Source organism: Martes martes, assembly GCF_963455335.1.
Source record: "Martes martes genome assembly, chromosome: 2".
Taxonomy (NCBI): domain Eukaryota; kingdom Metazoa; phylum Chordata; class Mammalia; order Carnivora; family Mustelidae; genus Martes; species Martes martes.
The window spans coordinates 40234651-40247726 of NC_137889.1; the positions used below are offsets into that span (position 1 = coordinate 40234651).

At 37.1% G+C, this 13076-nt stretch overlaps 1 protein-coding gene across 1 annotated transcript in view; it reads right to left on the reverse strand.

The window, feature by feature from the left end:
- The window catches only part of LOC308338182 (arylamine N-acetyltransferase 1), a 39830-nt gene extending 27473 nt beyond the window's left edge, over positions 1-12357 (reverse strand). Inside the window, exon 1 of the mRNA XM_080796197.1 lies at positions 12314-12357. The gene's annotated coding sequence lies outside the window, so the exon portion shown is untranslated. The remainder of the gene's footprint in view (positions 1-12313) is intronic.
- Between the last annotated feature and the right edge of the window lie 719 nt (positions 12358-13076).

A 13076-nucleotide genomic window follows, 5' to 3' on the forward strand; every position in this document is an offset into this window, starting at 1 on the left:
ACAGCATCTGTTCCTGATTAAAATGCTTCAAAGTATAGGGATAGAGGGAACATGCCTCAACTTCATAAAATCTATCTATGAAAAACCCACAGTGAATATCTTTCTCAATGGGGAAAAGCTGACAGCCTTCCCCTTGAGATTAGGAACACAACAAGGGTGTCCACTATTGCCACTGTTGTTCAATATAGTACTAGAAGTCCTAGCAACAGCAATCAGACAACAAAGAGAAATAAAAGGTATTCAGATTGACAAAGAAGAAGTCAAACTCTCTCTCTTCCCAGATGACATGATATTTTATGTGGAAAAACCAAAAGACTCCACCCTCAAACTACTAGAAATCATACAGCAATTCAATAATGTGGCAGGATACAAAATCAATGCACAGAAATCAGTGGCTTTCTTATACACTAACAATGAAACAGTAGAAAGGGAAATTAGAGAATTGATTCCATTTACTATAGCTCCAAGAGCCATAATATACCTGGGATTAAACCTAACCAAAGAGGTAAAGGATCTGTACTCAAGGAACTACAGAACACTCATGAAAGAAATCGAAGAAGATACAAAAATATGGAAGACCATTCCATGCTCATGGATCAGAAAAATAAACATTGTTAAAGTGTCTATACTGCCTAGAGCAATCTATACTTTCAATGCCATTCTGATCAGAATTCCACCACCATTTTTCAAAGCCCTGGAACAAACAATCCTAAAATTTATATGGAACCAGAAAGACCCCAAGTTTCTAAGGAAATATTGAAAAAGAAAAAAACTGGGGGCATCACACTGTCTGATTTTAAGCTTTACTACAAAGCTGTGATAACCAAAACAGCATGGTACTGGCACAAAAACAGACACATAGACCAGTGGAACAGAATAGAGAGCCCAGATATGGACCCTCAACTCTATGGTCAAATAATCTTCCACAAAGCAGGAATAAAATATACAGTGGAAAAAAGACAGTCTCTTCAATAAATGGTGCTGGGAAAATTGGACAGCTGTATGTAGAAGAATGAAACTCGACCATTCTCTTACGCCATACACAAAGATAAACTCGAAATGGATAAAAGACTTCAACGTGAGGCAGGAATCCATCAGAATCCTAGAGGAGAACATAGTTAGTAACCTCTTCGATATTAGCCAAAACTTCTTTCAAGATATGTCTCTAAAAACAAACGAAACAAAAGCGAAAATGAATTTTTGGGACTTCGTCAAGATCAAAAGCTTCTGCACAGCAAAGGAAGCAGTCAATGAAACAAAGAAGCAACCCACGGATTGGGAGAAGATATTAGCAAATGACAATACAGACAAAAGGCTGATATCCAAGATCTATAAAGAACTTCTCGGGACGCCTGGGTGGCTCAGTTGGTTGGGCCACTGCCTTCGGCTCAGGTCATGATCCTGGGGTCCTGGGATTGAGTCCTGCATTGGGCTCCTTGCTCAGCAGGGAGCCTGCTTCCTCCTCTCTCTCTGCCTGCCTCTCTGCCAGCTTGTGTGTACTCTCTCTCTCTCTGACAAATAAATAAAATCTTTGAAAAAAAAAAAAAGAACTTCTCAAACTCAACACACACAAAACAGACAATCACATCAAAAAAATGGGCAGAAGATATTAACAGACAATTCTCTAGTGAAGACATACAAGTGGCTAACAGACACCTGAAAAAATGTTCATCATCATTAGCCATCAGGGAGATTCAAATCAAAACCACTTTGAGATTGAGATGTGAGATGGCCAAAATTAACAAGACAGTAAACAACATGTGTTGGAGAGGATGTGGAGAAAGGGGAACCCTCTAACACTGTTGGTGGGAATGTGAGTTGGTGCAGCTACTTTGGAATACAGTGTGGAGATTCCTTAAGAAATTAAGAAATAGAGCTACCCTATGACCCTGCAGTTGCATTACTGGTTGTTTACCCCAAAGATACCGATGTAGTGAAAAGAAGGGCCAACTGTACCCCAATGTTCATAGAAGCAATGGCTAAAATCGCCAAACTGTGGAGAGAGCCAAGATGCCCTTCAACAGATGAATGGATAAAGAAAATATGGTCCATATATATAATGGAATATTATGCCTCTATCTGAAAGGCTGAATTCCCAACTTTTGTATCAACATGGATGGGACTAGAGGAGATTATGCTGAGTGAAATTAGTCAAGTAGAAAGAGTCGATTATCATGTGGTTTCACTTACTTATGGAGCATAAGGAATAACACGGAGGACATGGGGAGATGGAGAGAAGTAAGCTGGCAGAAATTGGAAGGGGAGATGAACCATGAGAGACTGTGGACTCTGAGAAACAAACTGAGGGTTTTGGTGGGGAGGCGGTGGGGGGTTCTGTGAGCCTGGTGGTGGGTATTATGGAGGGCACATATTGCATGGAGCACTGGATGTGGTGCATAAACAATGAATTCTGGAACACTGAAAAGAAATTTAAAAAAAAGAGAGAGAGAGATCATATTTATAGGGTCTATCCAACAAGAAAATCTAACAATTTTAAATATCTGTGCCCCCAACATGGGAACAGCCAACTACATAAGCCAACTGTTAACCAAAATAAAGGATCATATTGATAATAATATATTAAGAGTAGAAGACCTCAACACTCCATTCACAAAAATGGACAGATCATCTAAGCAAATCAATAAAGAAACAAGAGCTTTGATGACACGTTGGACCAGATGGACGTCACAAATATGTACAAAATATTCTACCCTAAAACAACAGAACAACCATTCTTCTTGAGTGCACACAGTCCTTTCCCCAGAATAGATCACATAAGGGGTCACAAATCAGGTGTCAACTGATATCAAAAGATTGAGACTATTCCCTGCAACTGGAACTCAGTCAAAAGAAAAACAAAATGGAAGGAATTCAAACATTGGAAATTAAAGACCATCCTTCTAAAGAATGATTGGGTCAACCAGAAAATCAAAGAAGAACTTAATTAATGGAAACCAATGAGAATGAAAACACACCAGTCCAAAACCCAAGGATACTGCAAAGGCAGTCCTAAGGGGGAAATATTTAGCCATCCAAGCCTCTCTAGAGGCTAGAACTAGAAAAATCCGAAATGCACAACCTAACCTTATACTTAAAGGACCTAGAGGAAGAACAGCAAATAAAGCCTTAACCAAGCAGGAGAGGAGAAATAACAAAGATTAGAGCAGAAATCAATGAAATAGAAACCAGAAAAATAGTAGAACAGCTCAAAGAAACTAGAAGCTGGTTCTTTGAAAGAATTTATAAGATCAATAAACCTCTGGCCAGACTTACCCAAAAGAAAAGAAAAATAAACCTGAAATTAATAAAATCATAAATGAAAGGGTTGAGATCTCAACTAACACCAAGTACATAGAAACAATTATTAGAAATTATTACCAGCAACTATATGTCAACAAATTAAGCAGCCTGGAAGAAATGGATACCTTCCTGGAAACTACCAAGACTGAAACAGGAAGAAATACACAATCTATATAAAACAATAACCAGTAATGAAATTGAAGCAGTAATTAAAAACCTCCAAAAAACAAGAGTCCTGGGCCAGATGGCTTCCCAGTAGAATTCTACCAAACATTTAAAGAAGAAATAATACCTCTTCTACTGAAGCTGCTTCAAAAAATAGAAACAGAAGGAAAAGTTCCAGTCTCTATGAGGCCAGCATTACCCTGATCTCAAAACAAAGACCCATCAAAAAGGAGAATTGCAGACAAATAACCCTGATGAACACAGGTGCCAAAATACTCACCAAGACCCTAGCCAATAGAATCTAATAGTACATTAAAAGGGTTATCCAACATGACTAGGTGGGATTGATTCTTGGCAAGCAAGCATGGTTTAACATTCACAAATCAATCAACGTGAAAGATCACATTAATAAAAGACAAGAACCATATGATCCTCTCAATTGATCCAGAAAAAACATTTGACAAAATACCACATCCCTTCCTGAGTAAAACTCTTCAGAGTATAGAGATAGAGGGAACATTACTTAATATCATAAAAACTATCTATGAAAAGCCCACAGTGAATATCATTCTCAATGCAGAAAAGCTGAAAGCTTTTCCCTTAAGGTCAAGAACATGACAGGGAGGCCCACTCTCAGCACTATTGTTCAACATAGTATTGGAAGTCCTAGAAAGAGCAATCAGACAACAAAAGGAAATAAAATGTATTCAAATTGGCAAAGAAGAAGTCAAACTCTCTCTCTTCAGATGAAATGATACTTTATGTGGAAAACCCAAAAGACTTCACCCCCAAACTACTAGAACTCACAGCAATCCAGTAATGTGACAGGATACAAAACCAATGCACAGAAATCAATTGCTTTTCTATATAGTAAGAATTAAACTATAGAAAGAGAAATTAAGGAATCGATTCCATTTACAACAGCACCGAAACCATAAGATTCCCTAGGAATAAACCTAACAAAAAAGCTAAAGGATCTAGAAATTACAGAACCCTTATGAAAGATATTGAGGAAGATACAAAAAGATGGAAAAACATTCCATGCTCATGGATCAGAAGAATAAACATTGTTAAAATGTCTATGCTCTCCAGGACAATTTACACTTTCAATGCCATTCCTATTAAAATACCACTGACATTTTTCAATGAGCTGAAACAATCCTAAAGTGTGTATGGAACCAGAAAGAACCCTAATTGCCAGGGGAATGTTGAAAAAGAAAAAAAAAAAAAAGCTGGGGGCATCACGTTGCTTGATTTCAAGCTATATTACAAAGCTATGATCACCAAGACAGCATGGTACTGGCATGAAAACAGACACATAGACCAATGGAACAGAGTAGAGAACCTAGAAATGGATCCTCAACTCTCTGGTCAACTAACTGTCAACAAAGTAGAAAAGAACATCCAATGGAAAAAAAAATCTCTTCAATAAATGGTGATAGGAAAATTGGACGGCCACATGCAGAAGAATGGAACTAGATTACTCTCTTACACCATACACAAAGATAAACTCAAAATGGATTAAAGACCTCAATGTGTGACAGGACTCCATCATAATCCTAGAGGAGAAAATAGACAGTAACCTCTTCAACATCAGCCACAGCAACTTCTTTCAAGACACGTTTCCAAAGGCAAGGGAAGCAAAAGCAAAAGTGAACTTTTGGGATTTCAACAAGCTAAAAAGCTTCTGCATGGCAAAGGAAGCAGTCAACAAAACTAAGAGGCAACCCACAGAATGGGAGAAGATATTTGCAAATAACATTACAGATAAGGGTTGGTATCTAAGATCTATAAAGAACTTTTCATATTCAACACCCCAAAAAACAAATAATCCAGTCAAGAAATGGGCAGAAGATGTGAACAGACACTTCTCCAAAGAAGACATACAAATGACTAACAGACACATGAAAAAATGTTCATCATCATTAGCCATCAGGGAAATACAAATCAAAACCACAATGAAATATCACCTTATGCCAGTTAGAATGGCTAAAATCAATAAGGCAGGAATCAACAAATGTTGGCCAGGATGAGGAGAAAGGGACACCCTCCTTACATTGTAGGTGGGAATCCAAGCTGATACAGCCACTGTGGAAAACAGTATGGAGGTTCCTTAAAAAAATTAAAAATAAAGTTCCCTGTGACCTAGCAATTGCACTACTGGTTATTTATCCCAGATACAGATGTAGTAAAAAGAAGGAGCAGATGTGCCCCAATATGCATAGCAGCAATGTCCACCATAGCCAAACTGTGGAGGGAGCAAAGAAGATGTGTTACATATATACAATGGAATATTTCTCAGTCACCAGAAAGGATAAATACCCACCATTTCCATTGACATGGATGTAACTGGAGGGGATTATGCCAAGTGAAATAAGTCAATCAGAGAAAGACAATTATCATATGGTTTCACTCGACCATAGGGGAAGGGAGGGAAAACAGAAGGTGGGTGGGCAAATCAGAGAGGGAGACAAACCATGAGAGAATATGGACTCCAGGAAACAAACTGAGGGTTTCAGAGGGGAAGGGCATGGGAGGATTAGGTAACTAGGTTATGGATATTAAGGAGGGCACGTGTTGTGATGAGCACTGGGTGTTATATGGACCTAATGAATCAGTGAACACTACATCAACAACTAATGATGCTAATGTTGGCTAACTGAATATAATTTAAAAAAAAGAAAAGAATAAATTCTTAGAAAAAAACACACAAAATTGTGGGGCACCTTGGTGGCAGTCAGTTAAGCACCCAACTCTTGGTTTCAGTTTATGTCATGATCTCAAGGCAGTGAGATCTAGCCCCACATTAGGCTCCTGGCTCCCCATGGAATCAGCTTAAGACTCTCCCCACACCTTGTCCCTCCCCACTGCTTTCTTTCTCTCTCTCTAAAATGAATAAATAAATCTTTAAAAAGAACAAAAAAGTCTAAAAGTAATGGGACATAAAAAGATATCACATGTAAAGGGAAATAAAAAGGAAACTGGGCTAGCAATAATTATATCAGAAAAAATAGATCTTAAAACGAGTGTAATGAGACCAAAAAAGTGCATTACATAACGATAAAGGATCTATACAACAAGAGGCTATAAAATGAATATCTACGCAGTGGGCTTGGAAGCACCTAAATACATAAAACAATACTGACAGATATAAAGTGAGGAACTGACAGTCATGCAACAATAACAGGAGATTTTAAACATTTCACTAACATCAATGAATCAATCATCCGGAGAGAAAATCGGTAAGGAAACTTCGGCCTTAAAAGACATATTAGCTGGAGCACTTAGATACAGATGGAATATTCCATGAAAAACAGCAGAATACATATTTTTCAAGTGCACAAAGAACATTCACAAGGACAGATTGCATTTTAGGCTGCAAACAACTCTCAGTAAGTTTAAGAAGACTGAAGTCATATCCACTATCTTTCCGGACCACAAGAGTTTGAAACTTGAAATTAATTACAAGAAGAAACCTTGAAAAAAATACAAACATGTGAGGTTAAACAATATGGGTCCACAAAAAAAAAAAGTCAGAAGAAATCATATTAATACTCAAGACAAATGAAAATGGAAACAAAATATTTCAAAACCTCTGAGATGCAGCAAAAACAGTTCTATTAGGGAAGTTTACTGCAATACAGGCCTACCCCAAGATTCAAAGAAAACCCTCAAATAAACAATCAACCTTACATCTGCAGGAACTAGAAAAAGGACAAAGTCCAAAGTTAGTAGAAGGAAGGAAATAAAAATTAGCAAGAAAATAAATAAAATAGAGACTAAAAAAAGTTTTAAAAATCAGTGAAAGTAGGAGTTGTTTTACTGAAAAGATAAACAAAATTACAAACACTTAGCCAGATTTGACAAAAAAAAAAAAAAAGAGAGAGTGCCCAAATAAGTAAAATCAGAAATGGGAGAGAAGTTACAACTGATAAATAAAGGGTAATAAGAGACTACTTTGAGCAATTGCCTGCCAACCAGTGGGACAAGCTAGAAGAAATGGATGAATTCTAGAAACATACTCTCTTCCAGGACCGAGTCAGCTGAAATGGAAAATCTGAGTAGACACATTACTATCAATGAAATTGAGTTAAAAAAAAAAAAAAAACCCTCCAAACAAACAGATGCTCAGGACCAGATGGCTTCAAATATAAATGCTACCAAATATTTAAAGAAGAGGGTTGCAGAGGGAGGGGGGTGGATGGGATAACAGGGTGATGGGTATTAAAAAAGGCATGTGATAGAGTGAGCCCTGAGTGTTATGCAGAACTGAAGAAACACATTACATCAAAAACTAATGATGTGTTTTATGTTGGCTAATTGAACTTAATAAAAAAAATTAATGTCAAAAAAGAAATTTGTTTTGATGTAGGATTGGAGGTGAGACCCTAAATTTCCTATGAGTAAAAACATTCACAAAAATATTTCTCTTGAAAACAATTTTATTAATCTTTAATTGGTTTTATCTAAGAAAGTTTAATTTTTACTGATTTTCTTTCTTTTTATGAAATACAATGAGATCTTCTAATCCTAAATTATGATAAATTTTTTTTCTGTTTTATTTTAGTCAAGGGAAATTTATAATATCTTTGTTTATTGATTCTGTTCCCCACAATTATAGACAATGCTTACAAAAATATATATAAGAAAATAAAGAAAAGCTAATACCTATCCTGGTGAAAATATTCCAAAAGAATGAAGAGGAATGCTTCCAAAATCATTGAAGGACACCAATATTACCCTGATCCCAAGACCAGGGAAAGACACCACAAGAAAACGGAAAACTATAGGCCAGTATTCCTGATGAACAAAAATGCAAAAATCCTCAAAAACTATCAGCAAAACAAACTCAATGATACATTAAAAGGATCATCACCATGATCGACTGGGATTTATTCCAGAGATGAAAGGATTGTTCTACATTCACAAATGAATCATAGTAATGTACCATATTAACAAAAAAAGATTAAAACCATATTTTCATCTTAATAGATACAGAAAAAAGCATTTGATAAAATTCAACTGTCATTTATGACAAAAACTCTCAACAACCTGAGTATAGAAGGAACATATCTCAACATAATATAGAACATGTATGACCAAGCAACAGCTAACATCATACTCCATGGGGAAAAGATGAAAGCTTTTCCTCAAAGATCAGGAGTAAGACAAGGATGCCCACAGTTGCCACTTTAATTCAACATAGCATTGTAAGTTCTAGCGATAGTGTCAGAGAAGAAAAATAAATGAAAAAAAGAATCTAAGTGGAAATAACAAATAAAATGTTACTATTTGCAGAAAACATGATATTTATACACAAAACTCTACAGACCCCACCAAATAAACCCCTATTAGAATTAATAAATGAATTCAGTAGGGTTGTAATATACAAAATTAATATACATAAATCTATGGCAATTCAGTCAGCTCTTGGACATCGGTAACTGATAGGGGTTAGTGTACGAAATATATAAAGAACTCACAAGCTCATTACCAAAAACAAATGAAAAAAAAATCCAGTTAAAAAGTAGGCAGAGGACCTAAATAGACATGTTTCCAAAGAAGACATAAAGATGCCCAACAGACACATGAAAGGACACTCAACATCACTAGTATCAGGGAAGTGTAGATCAAAACAGCAATGAGATATTACCTCACACCTGTTAGAATGGCTAAAATACAAAATAAAAGAAATAATGAGAGTTACCCTCTTGCACTGTTGGTCAGAAAGTAAGCTAGAACAGCCACTGTGCAAAACAATGAGGTTTTGAGGTGCCTCTAAAATTTTAAAATAGAATTATGATGGGATCCAGTAATTCCACTACTCAGTATTTACCCAAAGAAAACAAAAACACTAATTGAAGATACATACATGCTTATGTTTACTGCAGAATTATTTATAATAGCCACATGCAAAAGAATGATACTGGACCACTTTCTTATAATATACATAAAAATAATCTTAAAATGGACTTAAATGTGGGACCCCAAACCATAAAACTACTATAAGAAAGCATTCACAGTCAGTTCTTAGCCATTGGTTTGCACAATATTTTTTTGACCTGTTTCTTCAGGCATTGGTAACCAAAGCAAAAATAAACAAATGAGACTACATCAGCCAAAAAAAATTTTTTTTTTAGATTTTATTTATTTATTTGTCAGAGAGACAGGGAGTACACACAAACAGGCAGAGTGGCAGGCAGAGGCAGAGAGAAGCAGGCTCCCTGCTGAGCAAGGAGCCCAATGGGAGACTCAATCCCAGCACCCTGGGATCATGACCTGAGCCGAAGGCAGCAGCTTAACCAACTGAGCCACCCAGGCGTCCCAGCCAAAAATTTTTAACAGCAAAGAATACTATCAACAAAATTGAGGCAACCTACTGAATAGGAGAAGATATTTGCAAATGATATAGCTACTAAGGAGTTAATATATATAATACATAAAGAACTCACAAGCTCATCATCAAAAACAAATGAACAAACAACCCAATTAAAAAATAGGCAGAGGCTCTGAATAGACATGTTTACAAAGACACACAGATGGTCAACAGACACATGAAAAGATGCTTAACATCACTAATCATCAGGGAAATACAAATCAAAACCACAATGAGATATCACCTCACACCTGTCAGAATGGCTAGTATCAATAACAACAACAAAAAAGGCAAGAAATAGCAAGTGTTTGGGGCATATGGGTGGCTCAGTCAGTAGAACATGTGACTCTTTTTCTTGGGGTCATGTGTTCCAACTGCACATTGGGCATAGAGCTTACTTTAAAAAAAAGAAAGCAAGTGTAGATTAAGATGTGGAGCATAGAGAACCTTGTGCACTTTTGGTACAGTATGGTAGTTCCTCAAAAAAATTAATAATAGAATTGCCATGCAATCCAGCAATTCCATTTCTGGGTATTTATGTGAAGAAAATGAAAACATTAATTCAAAATTTATTGAAGTTAATTGCAGAGTTATTTATAATAGCCAAGATATAGAAGCAATCTAACTTTCCATTAATAGATGAATGGATCAAGTAAATGTAAATTTATACAATGGAATATTACAATGTACAGGACAGGGAATATAGATAATATATGTAATAATTTTGTATGGTGACATACAGCAGCTGGGTTTATCTTGGTGATCATTTCACAATGTACATATAAATTTTGAATCACTGTGTTGTACACCTGAAACTTATATAAAATTGTATGTCAATTTACTTCAGTAAAAGAGAAAATTTTAAAAATTAAATTAAAAGCCTCCAAGTAAATTCAAAGTACAATCAAATTTGAAAATTACTGTGCAGAGACAGAATTCTCACTCTTTCCCATATGAGCTACATAATCTCAGACAAAAATTCTTGCCACTATGTTCCTCAGATTATTCCCCTATGTACTTGTGCTCAAATACATTTTTCAGTATCTGCTTTCAGTTCTTTTGGATATGTACCCAGGAATAGAATTGCTGAGTTGAATAGAAGAATTTTAGGGAGTGCTCTTGAATGATTTTTCTTTCTATATGCTTTTCTTTTCTTTTCCTCTTCCTTCCTTTCTTTTCCCATCCTATCCATTCTGCTTTGGCTCTGAAGACCACCACAAAGACACTACAGCCCAGCCCACTCCCAGGGGCAAGTGGCCAGCACAGCAATGTTCCAGATGGAAAAAGAGAAGTTGCCAGGCAAGCCATTCCCACAGACCATCCTTGATCTGTCACTGGAAATCCTCATACAGGAAAAACAATTGGTACAGTTAAATACAGTTGGAATGAGCCCCAGGAAGTAGGAAGTTCTGAGAGTTTTGTTTTTATTTTGCTTTTGCCCTCCTCAGGAGGAGAAATTCAAACTTGAAGGTAAAATCTGCCTATTTTTAAAGTTGGATCTGAACTTTTTAAACTTATAAAGGGCAAACAAAGTAAGTCTCTGTACAGAATGCAGCCTATAGTTGACAGTTAATTTCTTTTGGAGTGAGAGAGGGCCAGCTGTTTTGTGATTGAGAAACTAAAATGAGGGCCTTGTGAAGGGAAAGAGAAGTTTATTTAAAAAGAGCCAACAGGTATGTTGTGGAAATCATGCCAAAGTCTGGAAGCAATGTCCAGAGTAGATAGCTCAATGGGCCCCTTTCTCCTGGGGCTGTCTGCTTCAGCAGGTTCCTCTCTCCTATGGAATTCTGTACCTCTGTGCTCAGTGCCAACAGTGAAGGAGGTTATTCCTGTCATTATGGCTCCTGAGAACCTCCCCTCTGATCTTCTTTCCAACGAGATGGACCTTTCTTCAGGAATCCCCTTAAACATTGCAAACAATGCAACCTAGCCTCCCTGGGCATTTGGGATTATTAGAGAATTTCTGACCAGCTAATGCAGGAGGAGCAGGAAATATGAATTTGCTGCCTTATAGGGCTGCACTCTTTGGGACACAGCAAGTTGGGGACAGAGGAGGTGGACATCACTCTTTCAATTATCCAAGAGGGAAATCCCTGAAGCAGTCACTATACACATTAGCTTTTATACACTTCTTTAATCCACACAACAATCCTAAATAAACTCTCTTGTTACCTCTATTTTACTGATGTACCAACTGACTTTTAGAGATGCAGAGTGACCTGCCCAAGTCCTCACAGCTAGTTTGTGATGTGGCTGTGACTATAACCCCTATAACCAAAGCAGTTTAAATTAAGTGTCTGTTATTTTATATGCTGTATAGTAGGTATAGCATAAGGATTCAAAGTATGTGTTAACCAAACTTTCTGAACCACCATAGGACCTGAAATTCAGGAGAATATCATGTCTAGTACTCCAGACTCACATTTAAGACAGGATTAAGCCCCAATTTCAAAGCATAAACAAGTCACTTACCGATCACCACTAGGACTAATAACAAGGAACCAGGCTGACTCCAGTCTTCCCACTTCCAGCACCAGTACAGGAAGTAGTCAGGAAAGCCCTTCCTGGTTTTCTAAAATGCTCCGCCCCCAGAGTTGAGTTAAATTCACCTAGAGATCTCTGGGAAATGTAGTTTTGGGCCTTACATTGTGTATGTGTGCCGCTTATTCAAATCCATTTATTGAAAAGGAGTGGGGAGCTGTATTATCTGATGAACCCTAGCCACAGTCTGTAAGGTTGTGCTTGACAGAGTTCTGCTCTTATGGAGCCCAAAACCAGATGTTCTATGTGTAATGTGGGAGGTGAGAGTTTTGATGGGGTCCAGGAAAAACAGATCTATTAACCTAGAGGAGGCAGAAGATGAAAATTTTAAACCACTCTCCTCAGTTTATGACATCTTTCTTCATCAAGTTCTGTGAGGCCCCTCAATTTCTATATTTCTTTTTTTATCCCCCATCTTTCAGTCTCGTTACTCACTGCACCTCAAGGCACTGTATAGTGTTTCTGAAACGTGTCCACAATATGTGGTATGAATGTGATATACGTAATGTGGTTTCTTTTCTGCTTGTGTTTTAAATTTACATTAATGGGAAAGGAGGGGCAAGATGATGGAGAAGTAGGAGACCCTGTTTCAACCAGTCCCCTGTGTTGGGTCCAGGAGTGCAGGAGGAACAATAGAAATGAGCACTGGGGTCGCTGTCTTCCAGCCTCCTCCACCCCCCTTTTCTTAACCCTT